Source organism: Melozone crissalis, unplaced genomic scaffold (genome assembly GCF_028551555.1).
Source record: "Melozone crissalis strain CALT ecotype California unplaced genomic scaffold, PUWL_Pcris_2 ptg000111l_1, whole genome shotgun sequence".
Taxonomy (NCBI): Eukaryota; Metazoa; Chordata; class Aves; order Passeriformes; family Passerellidae; genus Melozone; species Melozone crissalis.
The window spans coordinates 6622630-6643043 of NW_026535888.1; positions in this window are offsets into that span (position 1 = coordinate 6622630).

Sequence of the window (20414 nt, forward strand, 5' to 3'; positions counted from 1 at the left end):
ATGGAGCTCTCAGGCAAAAATATGGGAGCAGGAAATAACAGTTCTTTAATAGGAAAGAAAATAAAAGGATAAAATAAACAATGCCGTGAACTAAACCAACACTGCCAGAGTCAGAAGCCAACCTGACACCCTGTGGGTCAGGCTGTTGGCAGCAGTGCCATTGGAATTGTGGCTCAGCCCTCCTGCAGTGTCAGGGCTGGTTCTGCTGGAGCAGGGATCCTGGAGAAAGGTGCAGTCTCTGCCTCTGAAGATCCAGGGGCAGAGGCAGCTGCTGTTCCTCTGGGCAATCCAGTGCAGAAGCCGTGCTGGTGTTCCAGAATCTCCAGATTCTATCCGGGTAGGAATGCTTGGCTCCTCCCTCTGGGCTCCCATCTCCCAATGGGATGCTGTAGTTCTTATCAGCCATGCAGGGACATTCAATAGCTGTTATCAGCAGATGTCCCTTCCCGAGGGAGGTGTGATTGTGGTCACTCAAAGAGAGAGATAAGGCAAACTGCCCCCTTGACAAAGGTAATCTCCCCTACAGATGGTAATAGAAAACATCTTGCCTTGCAATCTTCAACATGCAGCAAAGTGGGGGAGAAGAGCTCCAAACCTGCCAAATTTGGGCTCTCCAGGCCTTTTCCCAGTCCAGTGCCAGTGCCAGGCTGGTCAGGCTGCCCCAGCTCCAGCCTCACCCCCATGGTGGCACCTGCAGGTGCCCACGCTGCGGGATTGTTTTCCCCCCACCCCAGTTTGGGATTTCTCCATCCCAGAGGGAGGGATTTTGATTTTGCTCCAGCACCTCCCCAGACCTGGCTGAGAAGATCAGGAGAGGCTCAGCCCAGGCTGAGGGAGGCTCCAGGGGAACCAGGATGGAGCAAAGGCTGCTCTGGGGCACAGCGGACAATCCATGATGACAATCCATGACGACAATCCAATCTCCACTGGAGAACACTGCAGAGGAGAGTCAGGGAGCAGCTGCAGGGATTAACCTGGAAAAAATCCATTTTTCACCTCCAGGAGAGCCAGAGGTGCTGCAGAAGCTGCTGGTGCAGGAGAGGCTCAAACCCAACCCCCAGGTGACTGACCTGAAGCACTTTGAGAACAAAAGGTGCTGACTGGGGAAGGTTTTTACAAGGGGGTTTAAAGCTCATTAGAAGAGCTAATGGCAGTTTTTAATTTAGGGCCTAGGACTTCCTGGGGCAGCCTCACACGCTCAGACAGGGCTCAGATAAAAGAGTTCCATAGGAACAGCTTTATGATCATGATTTTCTGCTTAATTAAAGATCCTCCTCTTCAATTACTGCAGCTTAATCTGGGTGTACAGGCCTCTAAGTGGCATCAGCTGAGGACACAGCCCTGAGCAGATTGAAGCACTGACACTGATTTAGGCCCTACTTGCCTTTTTCTCTCTTCTTTCCAAGGCAAGGAAGGTTTGTTTATTTATTGGAGGAGTCAGAACTGCTGTCCTTGTGCCTCCAGCTGGGTTTCACTGACACCCGTGGGCTGATGGCTCCCAGGTTTCTTTTATGCTTTTAAAACCTTCAAACATTACAAAAAGCTGATTTTTTGTCCCCAAGTGCTGGACAGGAACAAGTCCCAGCACAGCCCCAGAGCTCCCAGGCTGAGTGGCCACAACCTGAGCAAAGTTCAGCTGAGAAAACACAATAAATCAGTATTTTTAATATTCTTAATATTCTTCTATCTGGAGAATCAAGCTTCAGGACTTATTCCCAAAGTCATTAATCACAGTGTAAAGTAAATCTGTAAAGCTTTGTGTTCTCCTGGATTTTGGAGATGGAATTCCAAGAGTTTCAAGGAGCTGTGTGGTTTCCGTGTCCATAGTGACATCGAATATCTTACAGGACATTTATGTCACCCCTCAGCTGGGACCACTCTGCTTCCTCTCCCATTCTCCAGGGGGGAATTTAAACAGAGGACTCTGGATTTTTTATCTCTGGTGGGAAGATTAGAGACTGGATTGGGAAAATTATTCCATTTTAAAGCTGTTCTGCACAGTCCAAACCCCAACAAACAACAGGAACTTTGACTCCAATTCTCTCAGAGTGAGGCAATTTTACAGAAACCATGCAGGTAATTAATGATCCCATCAGGAATTTTCATTCCCAGAATGGGGTGTGGGAGCTTTGCTATAAATTAATCCATCCAAGTTTTTATTGGATTTTTGTACCATAGTTCAAAGTCTTAAAAAGCTACAAAAATTCGCTCTCCTTTTTGCCATGATAGAGATGGAAATCTTATAAATTACATTATTCTAATTTCCCTATTATCTCATATACACCCTTACATTCTGATTCTGCACAATCTTCATAACATCCTCCAGATCCCATAAATTGTGTCTTTAGTATGGAACAAAGCAGTGAGGAGAGAGATACCGGGGTGAAGCGGGAGGCAAAGGAATCAGTCAGACCTTTTATGTTCATTAAAAGTGTTGCTGGAGCTGGATTTATTATTATGTTGTCAACTAAATTTTGTTGGCACCCAAAAGCACCTCGGAACACTTTAAACACTTGGGCAATAACTGCCTCAAGTGTCACTGAGAGTGTGTGAGCCCGTGACACTTTTATAAAAACAGTGACAAAATAGAACCATCCCAGAGGGAAAAACTGCAGCAGCACAGGGGGAGGGGGAGCAGCAGCCTCAGAAAATCCAGCAAATTCCAGGGCTGGGGAAGGGCAGGGAGGGAAGGGGACACAGGGAGGGAAAGGGACACAGGGACCAGGATGGGACATCCCAGGGCTGGGTGACCTCCAGTGTAAGAGCCTGAATGAGAGATGTGGGGCTCCAGGCAGCTCTCCAAAATGCAGTTTATTGTATCCAAGAGGTTACAGCAGTCCAGGGTCATAGGTGACAGAGCTGTGCCTACAGCTGTCAGCTCCAGACAGGCCTGGAGACCCTTTGGTTTTGGTTGCACTGCATTATATACTTTTCTTTTGGTTACATTGCATTATATACATTTTTTTGCTGAGCATCTTAATACAGTAGAACCAATCTATACCTTAACTTTTACCTATAGCCTATCATAACTACTAAAATTACCATATTCATGTTACTGTTCTCCAATCACTAAAAGTCAGTACATTACAGTTTAAGCTAGAACTTGTTTTTCAGTTTTCTTGCAGTGGAAAATTCTGAAACCTTTTTTCTACTTGCCACATTTGCTGCCTTGTTTGCCTGTGGAATCTTCCTGCTTGGTAAAAACATCTTCTTGTTTGGGGTGGGTTTATCCTTTGTTTTAAGCCATAAAAACCCCTTCTAACTAACAGACCCTTTGCCTCCTTGGTTATCCAGCAAGACTGGCTCAGCAATTCTTTTCTTCTGTATCAAAACTTGCTTCCATCTCTATTCCTTCATCACACTCTACATTCAAAAATCTTTCTGCCAAGCACACATATCTGTGAGACTTCCTTGTCAAACTTTCCTCCTTCCCAACATACCAGGCCCTGAGTGCAAACAGCAGCTGGGTTTTTTCCTTGGAGCAGCTGGAATTTGGGCTGTTTTGGGTGGGGAAGGCAAGAGTCCCCCTTCTCCCTGTCTGCTGCTGAGAGTTCATTGGAATCTCAGCTCCAGAGGAAACAGGGTGGGAAAATCCACGGAGCACAAGGGCCTTTGGCACAGCCAGGGAGCCAGAGCTGCCCAGGGCAAAGTCCCAACACCTGGAAGGATTCAGGGCCTTCAGGCGCCCCTGCAGCTCAGAGGGAGGGTTGGGTTGGAAAGGACCTTAAACCCATGGTGTTCCACCCCTGCCATGGCAGGGACACCTCCCAGTGTCCCAGGCTGCTCCCAGGCCTGGACACTGCCAGGAGGGTCCATCTGGGAGCTGAGCAGATCCTGCAGCCTGTGGAGCACTGGCCTGAGAGAGCAGTGAAGGTTCTCACTCACCTCCCACTGAAAATCATCTTCATCATCCTCATCATCAATAATTACCAGCTCCCTGATCTGCAGCCTCCTGCTGTCCCCAGAGCTTTGGGCAGACTCCAAACATCCCCAGAGCCTCTCCAAAGGCCCTTCAGCATCAGCAGCCACTCCCAGGACTAAGGGACACTGTTCTTTAAGGAGCTCCAGGCCCTCCAAGGAAGCCTTGGCTCCCTGGGGACCCACTCTCCCTCCCAGGGCTCAGAATCTGCAGGTTGTGACTTCCATCCTCACATAGGGCACCACCAAATGTTGATTCTGTGCATCTTTTCTGCCAAGGTCGGGGGTAAATTGTGAGATGGTATTTCTTGTTCAGACTCAGATGTTTGTTAGTTCTTATCTCTGTCAGAGTTTCACAAACCCTGAGTTCTGCAGCACTTCACTCTAACACACTAAAAATGGAACCCCATCTCTCTCTACAAGGCTTATTAAGGATAAACTGTCCAATTAAGAAATGACACCTGAATTATTTTTACCTTTAACCCGATAACCAACCATCTGTGGCCCTCAATGGGGACTTTTTATTCAATTACACAAAACCACCCAAACCCATGGAGGAGAAGGAGAAGGAGAAGGAGGAGGAGAAGGAGAAGGAGAAGGAGAAGGAGAAGGAGAAGGAGAAGGAGAAGGGGAAGAAGGGGAAGAAGAGGAAGAAGAGGAAGAAGAAGGAAGAAGAAGAAGAAGAAGGAAGAAGAAGAAGAAAGAAGAAGAAAGAAGAAGGAGAATGAGGAGAAGGAGGAGAAGGAGGAGGAAGAGAAGAAGAAGAAGCCTCTACCCCAAAACCTCCATCTTGCTCTATATCTATTACTATATTGTAAACCCTTAAACTCTCAGTTTCCCACCCTGGGCTATCACACACTTCTATCCAAACTCCACACCCACAATCCCAGTTCTGTCATTCCATTCTGGGAGCTTCTCCACGGCCTCAGGTCAGTGCAGTGTTCTCTGGGGATAAGTCCTGGCAGCACAGAAAGTCTGGAATTCTCAGTGACCAGAGCTCCAACACAGGAGCAGCTCCCCAGAGGAATCCCTGGAGGCTCCAGGTGCCAGCATGGAAATTCAGGCTCCCCCAACCTCAGGAACAGGGGGCACCCCAAGAAGGGGGCTTGTGGCCACAGCAGAGCACTCCCAAAAGCCAAAAGCCACCCAGGGACTGGGCACAGGGAAGATGACACAAATCCAGGCTCTGGCTCAGCACCTCACCTTTGGGCCCCTCTCTGTGACCCTCTGTGGGAACAGGGAGGAAAAGAAAGAAACAGAACAAATCCTGAGGAGTCCCCTGTGCCCCACAGCAGCAACTGCACAAACCAGGGCCACCCTGAGGGGGAAAATGGCTTTTGGGAATAAAAGCTCCCAGGGAAGCTTTTTGTGTCCCCCAGAAATGTGTCCATTATGCTAAACAGACATTTTAAGGACAGGACTTGTGGCCTTTCCCTAGTCTGTTTTCAGAGCTTTTACACATCATTTTACTTAATAAAAAACCTTCCCACCTTGCTTTTACTGTTTAACACCTCAGATTTCTGCTTTGTTTTCCAGCTGATGCATTGCTACCAAAATTTTCCTTGTTATCTCAGCCTGGAGCCCATTTGCAGCACAGAATAACACTTTCACCCTCAAAAGGAGCAAGTGAAAGGCAGAGAGGGCAGAAATAACCTTTCCAAATGACCAAATGCAGCAGAGGCATCCAATTTGCTTGCCTTGCAAGTTGAAAATCTGGGGGGTTCAAAGTCCTTATGTGCTGCAGAATGGGGGAAATTAAGTTTGACCTTCAGCTTTTCAATTCAGGAGGGGATTTGGGAGCCTCCAGCAGGTTCTGTCCTGCTGTGACACATCACAAATGGACCCTTAAGTGTCCCAAACACCAATTTCCCCCTGGCTCCAGCCTGAAAAGACAAATGCTTCAAATTGCAGCAGGTTAAGGAGCTGGAATTTGTATTTTGCTTCCCTCTATGAGTAAAGGTCAGAATGTACAAAGTGGATTTTTTTGAGAAATACAAACTCTGTCACTGACTCCTGCAGAACTCCACCTGTGAGGGTGGCCCTCTGCAGGGACTGGGGGTCCTTAAATTCACAGAACTTCGGTTTTGCTCTTGAAGTGCTCGATAAATGCTCTGTAAAAGGACTCAATGGCTGAATTGGGAGTGGGTTTTGTTGATTCCAACACCTTTCATGCCTCAAATCCTTTGTGTTCGGGCCTGAACCTGCTCCCACTGCTGGCAGGTGATGGAGGGGAAGCTGCAGCTCCAGGGAATAAGCTGGGAATTGTCCTCAGGAGGCACCTCCAGCATGGGAGGTTGGAACCTGGCCTGGCAGGACTTAGGACAGGCTGAGAGCAAAGAGCTTTCCCTGATTGTTGGGGAAATTATTCTTATTCTTATTCTTATTCTTATTCTTATTCTTATTCTTATTCTTATTCTTCAGCCTAGAGAAGAGACGCTTTGGGGTCATTTCACTGCAGCTTTCCAACTCCTGAAGCAGCTGCAAGAAAGTGGAGAAAAGCTTTTTACAAGGGCCTGGAGTGGCAGAACAAGGGGGAACAGCCTTGCATGGAAAGGAGGAGGTTTAGCTGGGATATTGGGAATTCTGGTGGGGAGGCCCTGGCAGAGGTTTCTTGGACAAGCTCTGAGGGGTCCTGAGTGAGTTCCCAAGATGGAGGGATTGATGCCCACAGAAATCTCAGCCAAGAGGAGCTCAACACCCAGATGGAGTCATTTAAATCCCAAATTCTGAGCTCCAAGGAAAAAGCTGTCCCAGCACACTTGGCACCAAGTTTTAAAACAAGATTTTATGATCATCATCATCATCACCTGCCCTCCACTGAAATCATCCTTTCCCCCCACACTGATGAGACCTTCCCTGCTTAATAAATCATCACATGTAAAAAAGCCACAAAAATAGCAGAGGGAAAAGGCAGCTCAGTAAAAGCTGAATAATTTCTTTCCAATCATGTAGCCTTGGGACATCTTCCATAATTCCTCTCTGTTTGCATTTTAACTACCTCAAGGATAACTTTCTATCATCCCCTTGAATTTTTGAGCTTTTAACCCTGTGATGGTACCCAGTGATGGTTAAAGGGCTTTAAGAACTCAGGTTTTTTAAAGGGGCACAGCTCTGCCTCCACTCCTGTAAGCTCCAACACTGCAGTTTAACCACTCTGCTGAAACATTTTAGCTGTGGCTCTGCTAGGTGGTGAAAAATCCACTCTGAACTGTGGCATTCAAATTCTCTGAAAAATTCTTTCACCCAGGATTTTTCTCCTGGGAACCTGAGAAGCCTCAGAGAAAAGGAAAACAATTCTTATCTCATTTGCTTCTCCTGTGTTGTGCTCATGTGGAATGTGTTTGGAGATTTTTTACCCACAGGTGATTGTTTTTAATAGTTTTTACTGTGAGTTGTTTTCACTCTTTGGCCAATCAGGGCCAAGCTGTGTCGGGATTCTGGAGAGAGTCACAAGTTTTCATTATTATCTTTTTAGCATTCAGTAAGTATCCTTTCTGTATTCTTTAGTATAGTTTAGTATGGCATTCTTTAATATATAATACTATTATAAAGCAATAAATCAGCCTTCTGAGAACATGGAGTCAGATGCATCATTCCTGCCTTCATCAGGGCATTCCCTACAAATCCAATACTGAACTGCTCACAGGAAGTCTCTAAATATCCCAAACCTGCTGTGAGCCTCTTGCCCCTGCTTCCCTTTGAGCTTCCTCCACTTCCAAAAGAAACCCCACATTACCAGCACTCCCCTAGTGGGTTTTTTGGCTGTTTCATGGCTGTAAAGCTCTAAATGTGAGTACATTTGGTCTCCACAGCTGAGAGGCTGTTCCAGAGCTGCCCCTGGAGCTGGGTGCTGTGCAGAGCTCACAGGCAGCTCCATGTGCCTGCTGGGTTTCCTGCACAAACACATCCAAACAAACCCTCACAGCATTTCCTCAGCCTGTGTGGGGCAAACCACAGCTCCTCTCATCCCTGAGAGCAAATCCAGGGCCAGGCTCGGTGAAACCACAATCCCAACCTCGTCCCCTCTACCAGGCCTTTCCCAGCTCCCCCTTCCAGGGAATTTTTCTGCTTTTACATCATGTCTTGGTTTGGACAGCCAGGTGTCTGCTGAGGAAGGCAGGAGCCTCCCCTGAAATGGAAAATGCAAACCCCCTCCCTCTGAATTATTATTATTTTGAAATTAAAAAGCTCTCAGGCAAAGATATGGGAACAGGAATAGCAGTTCTTTGTTAAGAAATTTAAAATACAAACGCAATAGTACAAACAAACCCTGCCAGAGTGCGAGCAGGCACTGGCACGCTGTGGCTCAGGCTGGTGTCCCAGCCCCATGCCATGGGGGCTCAGCCCTCCTGCAGTGCCAGCTGTGGCTCTGCTGCAGCAGGGATCCTGCACAAGGGGGGAGTTTTCCTCTGCAGCTCCAGGGCTGCTGCAGATGGGCCTGGGCTCCCTCTGGCAATGCAGGGCAGCAGAAAGCTGCTCCTCTGGCAATGCAGGGGGCAAAGGCTGCTGTGCTGTGCCAGGCTCAGATTGGATCCAGGGAGGAATGCTTGGCACCTGCCCTGGGCGCAGCATCTCCCCATGGGATGCTGGAATTGGATCAGCCCTGCAGGGACACTCAGTGGCCATGGACAGCAGAAATCTCCTGGAGGGAGGATTGGCTGTGGGAGAGATCAAGAGAACTGCCCCAAGAACAGCAGAGAACTGCCCCAGCTCTGACAGGTGGGGACAGAACACACACACTCATCTTCCAACCCAAGGCACATCAAGAGTCATCTTTGTACTGGTACTTCCCACTTATTTCCCTCGCTGTGCTACTGTAGAAGCAACATCCAGGGACAAAACCTCAATTCTCTCTCTCCCTCCTCCTCATCTCCCTGGGAAATTTGAGTTCCTGAGCCACAGCAGGCCCAGGCCGTGGCTCCTGAGCAGGAGGAGATGTTTGCTCACACCCCTACAAGCCTTTGCTTACATCTCCTTCCTTGTTTTCCTCATCTAATTAGTGGTGCAGAGAATTAAACCTCAGCCTTCAAGGCCAGGAGCTCCCCAGGAGAGCAATCCAGCTCTAATACTGTTTAAATATGAAACAGCTCCTGTCCCGGCTGGAGCTGGGGAGGCAGAACCCACAGAAATTGTAGTTACTGGGGCTGATTAACAATTTCAAGTTGTTGTCAGGGAGTCCAGAGCTGCTTTAGGAAATCCTTGAGGGGCAGAGAGAACAACTCTGTGGTGGAAGGGGAGAACTTGGTTCTGGAAAATGTTGTTGAACAGATTTGCCAGCACAGCTGTGGCCCAGGGGTGAGAAAGGGGACAACACCACATTCCCAGGTTATCCCTGCTGCATCCCTCAGGAAGGGCTGAGGGGATCCCACATGGATCCCACTCCAATCCCTGCCCAGGTGTGGATTACACAGCAAACACCTCCACACTGATCCCAAATGGATCCAGCTCCAATCCCTGCCCAGGTGTGGCTCACACAAACACCTCCACACTGATCCCAAATGGATCCAGCTCCAATCCCTGCCCAGGTGTGGCTCACACAAACACCTCCACACTGATCCCACATGGATCCAGCTCCAATCCCTGCCCAGGTGTGGCTCACACAAACACCTCCACACTGATCCCAAATGGATCCAGCTCCAATCCCTGCCCAGGTGTGGCTCACACAAACACCTCCACACTGATCCCACATGGATCCAGCTCCAATCCCTGCCCAGGTGTGGCTCACACAAACACCTCCACACTGATCCCAAATGGATCCAGCTCCAATCCCTGCCCAGGTGTGGCTCACACAAACACCTCCACACTGATCCCACATGGATCCAGCTCCAACCCCTGCCCAGGTGTGGCTCACACAAACACCTCCACACTGATCCCAAATGGATCCAGCTCCAATCCCTGCCCAGGTGTGCCCTATACTGGCTGCATGGTGGGTCACACAGACCCTGTGGTCCCTCCCCAGGCCTGGCTTTGTGCCCACTGTGAACTGGCTCACACTAAGGCTGGTTTGAGGCTCCCAGCTCAGTGCCAGGAGCAGCTCCTGCTGTGAAGCTGCCCCAGAGCACCCCTGGCCATGCCTGGACCTCCCTCCCTCCTCCTTTTCCAAGCTGAATCCACACCCAGATGCTCTTGTAGGATGAAGCCACCACAGGCCACGATCCCCCCTCTTGCCCTTCCCTTCCTGAGCTAAAATTCCTTTTTAGGAATGAATTTCAGGCCATGAAGGGGAAGTGCACCATGTGAACAAACCCCACATTTCCCAGCACCACCAGGGTGAGTTGTGTTTGATTATTCATTCCCTGCTGTCTAGCATTCCATAACCTTCAACTTCCCTGGACACAAAGATTCTCCTTCACCTCAGGCAGTTTAGGATTCAGGTTTCAGACACAAAACTGAGCAGCAGCCATGAAATCCAACACCAGTAACCCAAAACCCACAGAACAAAGCTCATGGCCATTTTCAGGACTCTGAATCCCTCATTCCCAACTTTACCTGGGAGTTAGGGCTGCCCAGCCCTTTTATGGACATGATCCAGACAGGTTGGGAGCTGCTGGATTCCACAAATCCCAGTCTCCAGGGGAACTGCCTGCTTTTTCCAATTTTCTCTCCTCCACGCCAGCAATACGGAGCCACCTGAGTGAGCATTAAACCAACAAACAATCCTGAAAAGCATCCAAAACCCCCAGGAAAACTGCTGGCTGCTTTATTCCCAGATTTCCCCCTGCAAATCACAGCTAATCCTTGCAGATTTATTTAGATTACAGGCTCCTGAGGCTGAGGGCTGCTTACAGGGAGTATTTACAGACCAGCGCAGCACATTCCCCTCCTGGGACTGGGAAATAAGCAAAGGAACATCCCCAGCAAGGACTAGGGCATGGACAGGATTTATGGCAGGGGTCTGGATGGGATCCATTGCCCTGAGAATGCTGTGGGTTTGGTAACATTCAAAAAAATGCAAAAAAACCCCAAACAAGAAAAAAGGCTTTGGATGTGTTTTCCTAGCTTGGTCAGAAGGGATTCAGTGGAGCTGGGAAAGAATCCATTTATATCCCACTCTCCTGCCTGGGAGCAGGCACAATCCCCTGATTCCAGAGGATTTGCATCCTTTGGGTGACTCAGGCAGCAAATGCAATTTAATGCAGACAAGTGTAAAACGCTGAGTCCGGAGGGACAAAGCCAGGAGTGAGCAGGGATGCAGCCAGGGAATGATGAGGATGCTGAGGATGGGGATGAGAGGCATGATGGCCAGGAGGGGATTTATGGATCTGTAAGGAAAAATCCTGCAGTCACTGACACCCTCCTTATCAGCACAGAGCAGAAACTGAGCACTGGTATTGCAGCTCTCCTCCAAAAAAAGTCAGTGTGTTACAGGATCATTCCCCGATCCCTGTGTGATACAGGATCCCTGATCCCTGTGTGATACAGGATCAATGATCCAGTGTGATACAGGATCCCTGATCCAGTGTGATACAGGATCAATGATCCACTGTGGTACTGGATCATTGATCCAATGTGACAGAGGATCCCTGATCCCAGTGTTATACAGGATCCCTGGTCCAGTGTGATACAGGATCAATGATCCAGTGTGATTGAGAATCCCAGTGTGATCCAGGATCCCTGATCCCAGTATGATACAATGATTCAATGTGATACAGGATCCCTGTGTGATACAGGATCATTGATCCCCATGTAATACAGGATCATTGATCCAGTGTGATACAGGATCCCATATCCAGTGTGACCCAGGATCCTTGATACAGTGTGATTTGAGATCCCTGATCCCAGTGTCCTGCAGGAGGTTTTCTCTGTAATTCCTGTCCCCTAGCCATGGCTGTTTGCCCTACAGGAAGGGTTTTGGGGTGATCTCCTTGTGGCTTCCAGGGCCTGAAGGGGCTCCAGGAGAGCTGCAGAGGGACTGGGGACAAGGATGGAGGGACAGGAGGCAGGGAATGGCTGCCAGTGCCAGAGGGCAGGGCTGGATGGGATCTTGGCAATTGGGAATTGTTCCCTGGCAGGGTGGGCAGGGGCTGGGCTGGAATTGCCAGAGCAGCTGTGGCTGCCCCTGGAGCCCTGGCAGTGCCCACTGTGCCAGGCTGGACATTGGCACAGTGGGAGGTGTCCCTGCCATGGATCTGGATGGGCTTTCAGGTCCTTTCCAGCCCAAATCATTCCATGGTTCCTTCATTCCGTGGCTCCATCCACACTCTCACCAAAGTACATTTTTTTGTCCCTTTCAGACAAACAACCCCATTAGCACTCCAGCCCCCTAGTTTGAAGCTCTCCCTTTGTTCAGACCCTGCAGCACAGGTCTGGAGTGTTTCCTGATTGGGGCCAGCCTGGCTGCTCCTCTGCAGTTAAGGACAAGTGGTTTCCATGATTTTGTGCTCTCTGAAGGAGCAGGATGAAATCAAATCAGGGACTGCAGCCTGAGCACTGAAACACTCCCTGCCAATCACTGCCAGAGCTGCTCCAGCAGCAGAAAATGCCTCTTTTCTCTTTCCAAAGAGCCCTTGTAGAGCCTCCATGTAAAAATCAGACCTGGAAAGGGAACAATACCAGGAAAAGGTTTGGGGAGATGAAGTCTCAAACTGAAGAGCTCCAGTATAGATCTGATGTTGAGAAAAATGTGGATAAGGGGCAAAAAATGAAGTTAAATGTGAATTTTCTGGGGTTTGTTAAACCACAGCATCCAGAGGGTGAATTTCTGCACAAGTTCACCCTCAGAACTATCCTGCCACAGTTTTCAAAGCATTCCAAAATTTAAAGGGCAGCCAGGTCCTAACAGGAGCTTCCTGGGCAGGTCACAGATGGGGAAGGAGGTACAAGAATCACCTGGGGGGGACAAGGAACCCTTGGAGATTCCTCTGAGCAGGAATTTGACTCCGCTGCACTTCAGCAATGATTCCCTTGTGGAAATCAGAGTTTCCAGAGCTGCCTGAGCAGCTGTGACTGCTCCTGAGCTGTCAGAAACTTGCGGGCATTTGTGCTCCAATGTCACCCTGGCACCTCCCAGCAGAATCTCCTGCTGCATCTTGGGTTAATGATTTGTAGCAGGTTTTTATCTGCCAATAGATCCATGCCACGGAGATGGAAAGTTTTATGGGCTTTCATTTTCATCCTGCTTTATGGAAGGGACAAAACAATAATGAAAAATTGGAAAAATTATTGAAAATGAGAGCAGCTGCTCTGAAATGAGAGCGGGGGGCTCAGGAGTGAAGGGGAAAAGTTGCTGTTGTACTCAGAGCTACAGGAGAACCAGGGCTGTCTGATCTCTAATTTCTTCTCTAATTTGGCTCAGTATGATGCAAACAAGGGTAAAAATAACACCCTAAGTGATGTTTCCCATGACTTCCCTCCAGAACAGTGCCAGGGAGTGGGAATAAATCCCTGTGTCCTCCTGTGAAGCTGAGCCTGCCAGAACACATTTCCTCTACAGCCTCCCCAAAATCTGCCTTGGGATGGGCCAGGAGAAGTCATGAGGCTCCAAAATGCCCATTTTAAGGAATCATCTGGAGAGAGAGGGCAGGAAAAGACTAGAGGGTTGGGATTGTTCAGCCTGGAAAAGAGAAGTTTCAGGGTGACCTGATTACTGCCTGAAGGAGCCTAAAGAAAGAGGGAGGAGGACAGTGGGGACAAGGACGGAGGGACAGGAGGCAGGGAATGGCTGCCAGTGGCAGAGGGCAGGGCTGGATGGGATCTTGGCAATTGGGAATTGTTCCCTGGCAGGGTGGGCAGGGGCTGGGCTGGAATTGCCAGAGCAGCTGTGGCTGCCCCTGGAGCCCTGGCAGTGCCCAAGGCCAGGCTGGACATTGGGGCTGGCAGCACCTGGCACAGTGGCAGGTGGCCCTGCCCTGCAATCAGCTGCCATTGAAGATCCCTTCCCACCCAAACCACTCTGGCATTCACGTTCCTCAATCCAGGATGGAAACCAGCACCAAAACCCATTGCAGCAAATGGAGAAAGGAAAGGAAAGAATGATTTCCTGGCTGGTTGCAGGTGCCCCCAGTGCCATTTGCCACAGGGGGTTTGTAGGCTGGCAAGGCCTGGTTAGAGAGGTTTGGGCTGTGCCAGGGTGCCCAGAGCAGCTGTGGCTGCCCCTGGAGCCCTGGCAGTGCCCAAGGCCAGGCTGGAGCACCTGGCACAGTGGCAGGTGTCCCTGCCATGGCAGGGGTGGCACTGGATGAGTCTTCAGGTCCCTCCCAAGACAAACCGCTCCAAGTCTGGGATTTCTGACTCTGCCATGGCAATTCACCCCAGAAAAAGCCAGGATGAGAGGGAGTCCTCTGGCTGCTCCCAACCCCCGGCACCCTAGAGCTCCTTTGGGAGATTATCTCCTGCTGGGAGCACACAGGCCCTGCAGGTCCAGTTCAGATTTATTTCCCTGCTCAGTGGGACATCCACCCCACTGCAGCCACCTCAGCCCCATGTCTGAGAGGTGACTCCACTGCCATGATCTGCTACCAGCTAGGCTGAGAGAGGTCACAGCACAGCCCCTTCCCTGTCTGCCAGTGACAGCCAGTGACAGCTCCCAGGAAGGGATGGCTGAGCAGGGAACACCCCAGCAGTGTGGGATGGGGGGCAGTGTCCTGGTTTGGGCAAATTTGGGAGAAAACCTCCAAAAGGGCCCCTCCAGAAAGCAAAGCCACATGGCCCCTCCCCACAACCAGGTCGGGAAGGATTCCTCAGAGAGAAGTGGAAAGAACCTGTTTATTTAACAGGCACAGCACCCCCAGCACACAAAATGAACAATACCAGGTGACACCACTCTGTCACAGCTCTGACAAAGATGACAAATTCAGAAAGTCTCTCTTGGGGGTGGTCGCTCTGTTCTCAGTCCCTCCTGTGCTGGGGCAGCTGCTGCAGCCACAAGGTGCAAACTCTCGGTGTTCCCAGGGCCCAGTCTGGAGCAGGTTCGGGATGGTCCAAAAAAGGGAAAGGAGAAACAGCCCAGGGAAAATTTGGACTGCTTAGCTAAACTTACTAATGAGCAGGAGCAAAAAGCAGGAGCAAAGCAGGAGCAAAGCAGAAGCAAGAGCAAAGGGAAAAGCAAAGCAAAAAGCAAAAGCAGCACCATGCACTGCCCTGTCTGTGTGTCCCGCCAGCCTTGGGGGAGCGGCTGAGAGCAAAACCAAAACAAAACATTCGCTCTTCAGAGCCAGGCTGGAAGGCACAGAACATGATATCCAGCATGAACAGAACACAGGGATGGGGATACAGCATCATAACCCCACCCTAGGACAGGCAGGAAGGGATGGCTGAGCAGGGGACACCCCAGCAGTGTGGGATGCAGGGCAGACTCAGCCCTGGCTGCCCCAGCAGCACAAGGCAATGATTTCCTCCATCTGTGAGCTCCCAGCCCAGCTCTCCCTGCTGCTCCTCCCTGCACTGTTCCCATCACAGCCCTTTGTCTGCCTGTCACGCTGGCCATTTCTGAGGCAGGGAAATGGCTTTGCCTTCTGGCAGGCATTTCATTTATTCTTTCATTCCATTGGAGTTTTAAACACATTGAACACGAGATCTTCTGAAACTTCATGGGGCCTGACTACTCACAGCTCACATTAAATATTTAATGTGTGGAAGGGGGGAAAGATAAAGAGAACAATGCCAAATGCTGGATGGAGACTCAAACAGGAGGAAAAGAGTTCAAGGCAAAGCCTGTTCAGGGGCAGATTTGATGTAGATGGATAATGAGATGATTGGCTCTTGCAATTAAGGGATAACTATTGGGTGAATATTCAGAAAAGCTTTAGTGATGTATAGTTATGTTATTGTGGTTTAGATGTTCTCTGTTCTCCCCACAGTTCCCTTTCCCCCCTGTATTGTTGCCATCACACAGCCTGGGCTGTCCAGGACAGGTACAAAGAAGCTGCACAGGTGTCCCTTGCATGGGGCAGGTAGGAATGGAAAAGTTTGGGAGTGCTCAGGGAGTGGGCATGGCAAAACCTGAGCTCCAATCCAGTTACAAAGCAGTTTGCACTGATAAATGGCAAAGAAGAGCTGACTGACAGACTTTGGGAGGGACCAGGGCTGGCTGATGCAACCCCAGGGGTATAAAAGCCTGAGCATCCATCTGGAAGATGAACCAGCCATGTGGTATCCATGAGGGCAGCTCCCAGCACTGTGAACTTTTCCTTATACAGTCATTTTGTTGTATTTTTGTCAAGGTTTAGTAAACCTTTTAAAATTTTTAAAGTGAGCAGTTGTTTCTCACAAATGGGGACTTGTCCAGGCTCAAGGATGAGGGAATGTTTGCTGTTCCATGCTCAGCTGCTCCTGGCAGCTGAACTCTGGGGACACCCTGGGGTCACTCAGGATATTTAGGGAACCTGGGTGTTTATGCACTCCCTGCAACCCCTGTGCACTGCAGCTCCAGGAAAAATCCTCTCCTGCCTCTCCTGTTAGCACAGGGATTCCTGAGAGATGACCTGTTGGGGAAGACGAAACAGGAAAGCCTTATAAATATGATTGTCTGGCAAAATATTTTGAGAATATGGAAACTGTAAGTGAGATTGAAATGAAAGCAAGCTTTGAGATCTCTCAGTTACTGAACAACTGGAAAACAATGGCATGGCCAGCTGAAGGTGATCCCCTTTGGATCAAACAATCCCCTCTGCTTGCAGACAGGCCCAAGGCTCAGAGCAGACCCTGCCAGCTTGGCAGAAGGGGCCCAAAGAGGAGTTTTTAGGGTTTAAAATGTAACCCAGTGTGGTAATGTAATGATTCTTATAGGCTGTATGGAAATGTTGTAGGATTTGTATCTTGGACTAGATTGGTTAGTGACAATAAGAATATTCAACACAGAAGATTTATTGTATTGTAAAGGGGAACCTTGCTCTCTCATGCTCTTTACCAGCTCTTGCCTTCTCTCTCTCATCCTCTCTCCCCCTCTCTTCTCTCGGGCCTGCTCTGAGCTGTGGCTGGCAGCTCCCAGCAGGGCCCTGCACCCAGGCCCTTTGCAATAAACCACAAGTTCCCAGCCCTGGCTGCAGAGATCTCTGGTCTCCATCCATCCCGACTGTCCAACCCTCCATCACTCCTACAATGCCCCTCTCCTCCTCCTCCTCCTCACCTCTCTTTGTTCTGCCTTTTCAGTCCTGTGGGGCTCCCTGCTGTCCCTCAGAGCCATCCCCCAGAGCTGTCCTTCCCCATCACTGGTCTCCTGTCCCTTCACCAAACTCAGGCAGGTGCTGTCACAAAGTCCTGGGCTCATGGAATGGTTTGGAAGGCATTGGAAGCCTCACCTTGTTTCACCCTGAGCCCTGGAAATGAAGGAGAGTGAGGGAGCTGTGCAGAGCCAAGATCTCTCCCAGTCCCCCTTTTCTCCAGGCTGAGCCCCTTCCCAACTCCCTCAGCCTCTCCTGGGGCTCCAGCCCCTTCCCTGGCCACATTCCAGCCCCTCCATGTCCATCCTGTGAGCTGGACACATCCCCAGCATCCCCAGGAATTGTGGAGCCGTTCCTGAGCAGTTCCTTGGAGCCCCTGATGGCCAAAAGCAGCTGACACTCCTCCTCTTCACTGCCCCCCAGTTAATCCAGTGTCACCTGATGGGCCACCTCAGCCCTGCTGCCCCAGCCTCTAACAGGGCTGGGACATTTCTGCTTTCTGGAGCACGTGGGACATGGATCCTGTCCCACCCCATCTCTGCACCAGCCCCTCTCCCGCCCTCCCAAACCCTGCTGGCTGTGGGCACAGGAAAGCTCTGGGAAGGGATTCTGCTCCTCTGGGACAGCACAAACCCTTACACAGTGTTTTTTATGGAGCTGTCCTACCTTGGGAAGGAACTCGGTTACTGAGGTAGGAAGTGTGAAAATCTCATTTTAGGGAGCTGCAGCGTCAGACTCCGACGTGTCCCATCGTGTGACCGTTTGATGTAATTGATGTTCCATTTCTGGCAGCCACATGGTCTGAAAGCTTCTGTTCTCACAAATAAATAAATAAATAAATAAATAAATAAATAAACCCCAGCCAGTTTTCTGGATCTTTGGGAAGAGAAACTGGAAGGTTGACCTGGAAGCATTCATTTACGGTTGTTGTCAAGGTGACAGAGTTTATCAGGCTAGCAGAAATCCAAGTATTTAAAATGTAAATATAAATTTATTTAAAATGTAATTTTAAATTCTCAATGTAGTAGGGTAAGGTAAGCACCAATTCTATCAAGCACTAGTTATCTTTCATTAGTAGGGAATTGAATTTATTCTTAGAAGAAAAAATATACAAATATTGCTCTGTCATGTAATAATGAACAGATTTCCTTCAAAGATAATAACAGACAAATGTTTGGTAATTTAGCAAGTCTGTTTACAACACTGTCTTTAAACTTGAGCTGTCAGTTAACTCATATTCCAGATTCCTGCTTTCTTAAAAAGGAAGAACACCCTTGAATATAGCCGTGAGAACAAAAAAGAAATGCAAATATTTGTTTGTGTTCCCTGATTTTTAGCCTTGTCTTAATTTTTTCAGCAAGGCCTGGCTTATGAATTTTGACTGCTTGTGACTGAAATTCTGCTCTGTGCCATTCTGGAGGCTCAGGAAAGCCTCACAGTGAGCACCAAAAACTGAAGCTTTTCCTTTAAAACAGCTTCATATTGTCAGAGTGATAAAACCCTGTCAGTGATATATTTATATATATCTAAATAAGCAGCTGGTCAGCTGTACTTAAAATATTCAAAGTAATTCTCCACTTAGCACTTCTATCTTGAAGTTATAAAGCAAGGTTGGCTGGCTGCTGACATTATTGAATTTCAAATAAAGAGACTCTGGAAGGCTGCTGGGGTGGGTTTTTTTCCTGCATTCTCTTAAAAATGCCTTGACAAATTAAACCAAGTTGTTTTCAGGCTCTGAGCTCAGCAGAGCTCAATCTGAGCTCTCAACCCAGCAGAGACAAATCTGAGCAGCTCCTGCTGATGGGGTTACAAATAACACCGAGGTTCCTGGTTTGAGCTCAAACTTTGCACTCACCCAGGCAGCTCAAGGAAACCAACATCAGATCCACGAATATTTGATTTCTAAAATAAGTAAAGATACCAGAAGAGGAGAGAGAAATCAATAACTGAGTGATATTTGTGATATTTTCTGAGAAATCCCTTCGCCAGGACTACTTCTCCTGGCAAGACGAGAAGCCTCAGCTTCCCCATGCTTTGCTGGTTTGGAATGTGATTTGGAGAATTGTTTACCCAGCATGTGAATTGTTTTTAATTAATGATCAATCACAGCCAGCTGTGTCAAGACTCTGGTCTGTCATGGGTTTTTATTATTTTCATTCTTTTCTAGCCTTCTGATGTATCCTTTCTCTATACTTCAGTAATAGAATAGAATAGAATAGAATAGAATAGAATAGAATAGAAGCCTTCTGAGGACTGGAATCAAATCCTCATCTCTCACCTCCTCCTGGGGACCCTCACAACACCCCAACACCAGTGTCCCCATCCCTGCTGGGGACAATGCTGGGAGCAGGGCAGGGACAGATGGAGCTTTGTCCTGGCTCAGTTTCCAGTAGATCTCGATGGCTGCTTGGGGCTGGAGGTTTCAGAACGCTGGTGGTGTGTCAACATTGGTCATAAAGTTCTCCCGGCCTTTTATCCATCTCCCTGCAAGCTCTGACTGAGGCTCATAATGGATTCCAGAGCCTGGCTCTGCACCCAGGGAGCACAAACAGCTTTTTATGAGTTTTACATTTCCCAGCCGTTAATTTCACGAGGCCGCGGGATGGAGTAAAACACCAGGGGGCCTCGGGTTTTGTCAGGCTCATCACAGCCATAAACTCCTCTAACAAGTCCATTGCGCATCTCTGATCTCATTTGCCTGCTCCTCTGGGGGTCCCTCCCTGCCTATTTCTTGTCCCCTAAAGGAGGAGAGGATTGAGAATTCCTCTTTCTGCCGAGGTGCTGGATCGCCATCCTCAGTGCAACAAACCTCTTCTTTTCGCTCTTCTTTCAGTTTAAACCATCATCCTTTGTCCCTTTGCAATAGGCACTGCAGAAAACTTCCCTGGAGCCCCTTTGGGCCCTGCAAGGGCTCTGAGCTCTGCCTGGAGCCTTCTCCTCTCCAGGGCAGCACCCCCAGCTCTCCCAGCCTGGCTCCAGAGGGGCTCCAGCCCTGCAGCAGCTCCGTGGGTTCCTCTGGGCTCTCTCCAGCAGTTCAGGTGCTGCTGATGTTGGGGGCTCAGCACTGGGGCAGCTCTGCAGGTGGGTCCCACCTGAATGGAGCAGAGGTGCAGAACCCCCATTATCCCATTATGGAACCTGCAGGGTCCTTGGGACAAACCTGTCAGACCCAGGGGTCAGATGGAGCCAGTGCTAGAGCCCCCAGGAGCTGCAGGGAGCAGATTTTGGGAACAAAGTCCATTCACTGGATCCCACACATCCAAACTGACCATTTCTGCCTGGTTTTATCCTTCCTTTCCCATTTGTTTTTGTTTCAATGAACACCAGGGTTGGCTCCTGGCCACTGCCTCCTGCCTCTCCCAGCCTGTTACCCCAGCAGCTCTGCAGGAGCACTCA